We start from the raw sequence: 5,457 nt of genomic DNA, 5'->3' as shown, positions 1-5,457 counted from the left end.
GGTAAGCTTTGACAGGGTCCTATCTAAGGGGCATACCCAGCAAAGGCATTAGGAGGTGGGGAGACTGCTTATCACAAGGGTCTTTGAGAGGGTCATATCAAGAACCTATATGTGGTTGTGAAATCTGGGCTGTTTCCTAAGGCATGTGATCATGGAAGGAGAGAGTCAGTTGAAGGCCCTTGCAGGTGTCTTGGCCAAACAAAAAGGATACTGAGGCAGCAGTGTTATGGAGTAGTTTAGTTAAATTTTTGAGAAAAATTTTTGAGAAAAATAGGGCACACATACACTCTGTCACACACACAAACACATGCACAAGAGTCATCTTCAGTACCATCTTTCCTTCTAATAATATACAGAGTTACTTTGTATCTGGAACCTCTTCCCATATATGGTAAAATATTTAGCTTGCTTTTATCTCCTCATCCAGCTCCTTTTTCTCCTTTTTCTACAACCTCTCTTTTTCCTAATTTTCTGGAATTTTACTTTGTAGTTTTTACACTTTGATAATTTTTACATATACTTAAAAATATAGCCCCAGTATCATAAACTTAAAACAACATGACTTTTTAAAAAATAAAAGCAAAACTCTTGCTCTTCAGAAGAGTGTTATTAAAAACAAAAAGACAAGCCAAATACTTGGAGAATATATTTGCATACATTGTCTTGGAGTTGATAGCCCAAATGTAAAGTAAACCATTCACATGGTTTCTCCTCTTATGTATGTTGTTACCATTTTTTTTATGAAATGTATATTTGATTATTAACACTATGTTATAGGTAAGAATTACCTAAAGTTCCATTTCGATCCAGGCAACAAAATGATCTTATATACAGCTATTCATAAAACTAGTCAGAATCCTGAATCTAGGAGACCAATATAAATATGTGTTAATGAAAGACCAGTTTTGTTGATAGAGTATCTCTAGTGTATTAGTACGCCTTGAACTCCACTTATCTCACAAATGCAAAATTATTTCTTCTATTTATCATGCTAATTAGCAAACTGATATTCAACAGAACTAAATAGCCAAAAGACTTATAATAATCACCTTTGTGTTGTGGGCTTTTGATTTGAGTTTTTAAAATGTTTTCCAAACAACTCTGGATTTTGTATTCTCAATTACAGCATTTCCATATGATGTAGAGAAAAACTCTCTCTCTCTCACACACACACACACACACACACACACTATTGTCTATGCTTCAGAGCTTTAAATTGAATTACAGACAATCCAGCCATCACTGTGACAGGCACTGTGTCCAGAGATTCTATATGGCACCTTTCTTGACCTTAGGTAACTCACATTCTAGGAAGGGAAATGATGCAATTTCAGTGTTGCTGCTATTAGCCTGCGTATATTTTTTTCCTGCTCCATCTAGACAAACTATTATCAATTCTCATTATTTGCAGATTCCTCATTTGCAAATTCACCTACTTGCTCAAGTTTATTTGTAACCCAAAATCAATACTTGTGGTGCTTTCGTAGTCATTTGCAGAGATGTGCAGCAGATGTACATGCATGTTCTCAGCTGAAGCAGAGCAAGGATCACACTCTGCCTTCTTGTTTCAGCCTCATGCGGAGATAACCAGAGGAAGAATATACATTGGGCAGCAGCTCTGTGTAATGCAAGGAGCTCTGCTTGGGGCCACTGGATAGTGTCTGAATCTTGAATCCCAACCTTGGTACCTCTTAATAGGGCAGCTTCAGGCAATTTAACCTTTCTAAAACTCATTTTTTTTTTAATAAAGAAATTAGAATCTACTAGGATGAGTTATTTTTAAGATTTATAATCTATAACCTATTTATAATCTGGAAGTTTACTCTTTATAATATTTATATAAAATCCCCACCAAGAGTGATTTTCAGTATTTATTAATTCAGTGTTTGAGGCACTTTTATAGGACATAACTGCAATGAATGAGAATCAACTGTATATGTGTAATTAGGTCTGTAAAAGATATTGTCTCCAAAGTAAATTTCTTTTAGAATATAAATAAAGAAACCAGTAAAAATGCATCTGACCCATCTCAATTACCTTCAAGTAATCTATTAAAGGGATTTATATTAAAAGAAAGTGACTTCTATAGACTTCTGAAGCTTCAGTTTCCAGGGGCAACCTAAACAATAATAGGAAAGGAAAGGAAACCAAAACAAGCAGAACTCTATCATACTTGAGACATTATTTTTCAGCCTCCATTTCTAGACATATTAAACGAAAGAGTCCATCTCTGTTTATCTTCAAAGTTAACAGCTATTACTTGTTGACTGTCTTAACAGATCCACTTAGAAGAACCTGACTAGATTGCTCTGTGACAGTATCAGCAGGAGCTCTCACCCCCAGCTCAAGCAATCTATAAACCCAGCATGAGAGATCATGATAAAATCAGTTGTAAAGCTCATACAATGGGTGTAATAGGTAGTAAGTCTGCATTTTTCATGAATTTTGAGGGGAGAAGTAGCACAGCAGTTAATCACAGCATGATAACTTTAAAATGACTTGCTGATGAGTTCCCAAAAATATGCCCTAGTAAATCATTGAGGGGTATGGAAAAACTATTTGCCAAGCATAATTTAGCACACTTTCTGCATAGGTCATTTATAAAGCATCATGCCAATTCATTGCCACTTTTAAGAGAGGACTAGATACTGTTCATTTGTTGCCTACTTCATTTAGCTGGTGGGAAAACTGCTCAATAATCTTGACTATATATGCAGACTTGGAGAAGAAAATCCATCTTCTTAAATCTCTTTTAGTTTTTTTACTAACAGAAAACAACTTTTTCTTTTCTTTTCTAGCCCCCCCCCCTCCCTTTTTTGAAACTAAAACATAGCATGCACTAAGGTTGGGAAGATTTTTAAACCTTGGAATATTTTAATCTATGTTCCATTCTTGACTCTTTTTGCCTTTCTTGAAAGTCTTTGTCCTCCCACATCTAATGCCAATATTTTATATTCATACATTTGTCCCTAATTCTTCAATTCAGTATTCTTGAGATGAATTGCAAGTAACCTTTGCAAACTTAAGAAATACGATCAACAATGAAAAAAGACAGTCTGAGATACACAACACTATTTCCCAACCTCTTTCCTTAGAAAATAAAAAGTGGATAAGCCACCACCTTATAAACATTAAACCACCACAGTGGTGTCTTTTTTACTGAATACGATTCATTTTAATTTGTTACAAATCTAGAAGTTAACAACTTCACTGATTCTCAGATTTCAGTAAATAGAAAATATCAAAATCAAACAAGAGTATGTCTGTCAGAAACTTAAATAAATGGTCCTTTTAATAAGCAAGGTTGCAGTAGAATATAGGAAGGAATGCAGTTATCCTTTGGCCTCATTTAAAATGGTGCATATATTTTTTTTAATTTTATTTTAAAGAAAGAAAGAGAGCATGAGCAAAGGAAGATGTGGGAGAGAGAGAGAAAGAGAGAGAGAGAAGGAAAGAGAGAAGGAGGGGGAGAATCTCAAGTAGTCTTCACACTCAGTATTGAGCCTGATGCAGGGCTCAATCCCATGACCCTGGGACCATGAACTGAGCTGAAATCGAATTGGATGCTCAACTGACTGAGTCTCTCAGGTGCCCCAAAATGGTGCATAATTTTATTAACAGTTATTCCTTATCTTTTCCCATATTAATCATAAAGTTTAAATGATACATTGGCTAATCCATATACATATATTTAAGAAACATCTATTTAAAATTTAAAATGTTACTTTTTCACCTTATTCTATTCTATTATTTATTTACTAAATTCTCCAATCAAAAGCCATAGAATGGATAAATGGGAAAAAAACCTGGATACATCTATACATCTGTGGACTGACAACAAGGAACTCACTGAAGATACAAGGAGACACAGACTGAAAATGAATGGATAGAAAAAGATGTCCCATGCAAATGGAAACCTAAAAAAAAGGAAAAAAGAAAAAGGCTGGGGTAGCTTTACTTACATCAGGCAAAATGACTTCAAAACAACGTGTGTAATAAAGAGTGTAATAAGAGATGAAATTTGGTGTGGGGTACTTGGATGGCCCAGGTCATGATCTCACGGTTCATGGATTCAAGCCTCACATCAGGCTCTGCGCTTGGGATTTTCTCTCTCTGTCTCTACATTTCTCTCTCTGTCTCTCTCTTTCTCCCAAATAAGTGAATATATTTTTAAAGTAAAGAAAAAACAATTGGGTGTTACATGACCATATATAGAACATTCCATCAAAAACCAGTAGAATGTACATTCTTCTCAAGTACACAACAAACATTTTCCAGGGTGGATCATATATTAGATCACGGAGTAAATCCTAATAAAATTTAAGATGACTAAAATCATATCAAGCATTTTGCCAACCATAGTGGTATGAAACTAGAAATCTTCTAGTTACATAAAGGTAACTAGAAAAATGCACAAATATATGGAGTTTAAATAAGAGGCTATTGGACAAGCAGTGGGTTAAAGAAGAAATCCTCATGGACACTGTTATCATGGACATCAATTTGAAAATAGGATTTTCTTTAGAGGAAATTAATTAATTTTGAGATAGTCTTCATTTTGTTGCATAGTTTAAAAATAGATACTGTGCTTTATTATATGTTACTAAAGCTGAGTGATCTTCTATAAGAAATAAATGTTGGAGACACCTGTGTGGCTCAGTTGGTTAAGTGACAGACTCTTAGTTTTTGGCTCAGTTCATGATCTCATGATTCATTAGATTGAGCCCCACATCAGCCTGTGTGCTGACAGTGTGGAACCTGCTGGAGATTCTTTCCCTCCCTCTTTTTCTCTACACCTCCCCAGCTCATGTACATGCTCTTGGTCTCAAAATAAATAAACATTAACAAAAGGAAAAAAACAAAATTTTGACTCATACATGAAAATGTAGATGACATTTTAATCATATTTGTTGAAACATTGAAATATTCATAATTTTCAAATAAATTTTCTTCTACAAATATTCTATAATTTAACTATATAGATTTAATGAATGAACTAATAGATACTTATTGGATAGTCTATTGATTTTCTGAGATATAAAGCATTTTCCAAATAATTCTATTACAGTATTATTTTGATTGAATTATTTCCATTGCTAAAGTTAGTAATGAATTACTAGTATTTTTTTTTTTCACTGAATCTTAGGCAGTATTTTGTGATGAAAGGAGTATGGATTAAACCAGGAAGCTAGGGACAGAAATCCAATTCCCTCTCACCATCTGGGGCTTGTTATTGTAATGCTTGAACAAGTTATTCAAAGTCTCCAGACCACAATTTCTTTATCAATAAAATAAAGGAAGTGAATTACGGGATATTTAAGTCCTTCCAGAACTAACATTGTAACACTTTCATAAGTATTTCATAAGTGTGCCAAAAGAGTGATACTGCATGGTTCATTTGCTTAGAATTGACTCAGGGAAAAAACAACAAACAAAAAAACAAAGAAAAAACAGTAT

The 5,457-nt window shown here is 34.1% G+C and overlaps 1 long non-coding RNA gene across 3 annotated transcripts in view; it reads left to right on the top strand.

Annotated features, from left to right (window-relative positions):
* The window catches only part of LOC144226835 (uncharacterized), a 183,734-nt gene extending 179,746 nt beyond the window's left edge, over positions 1-3,988 (top strand). For all 3 annotated transcript variants that reach the window (XR_013333752.1, XR_013333751.1, XR_013333750.1), the window contains one exon: positions 3,779-3,988. This is a non-coding gene — a long non-coding RNA (uncharacterized LOC144226835). The remainder of the gene's footprint in view (positions 1-3,778) is intronic.
* The last annotated feature ends 1,469 nt before the right edge of the window (positions 3,989-5,457 follow it).

The sequence above is a fragment of the Crocuta crocuta genome, unplaced genomic scaffold (genome assembly GCF_008692635.1).
Source record: "Crocuta crocuta isolate KB4526 unplaced genomic scaffold, BGI_CrCroc_1.0 scaffold33, whole genome shotgun sequence".
Classification (NCBI taxonomy): domain Eukaryota; kingdom Metazoa; phylum Chordata; class Mammalia; order Carnivora; family Hyaenidae; genus Crocuta; species Crocuta crocuta.
The sequence above is the reverse complement of the archived record's forward strand: the minus strand, read 5'-3'. Positions and strand labels throughout refer to the sequence as shown.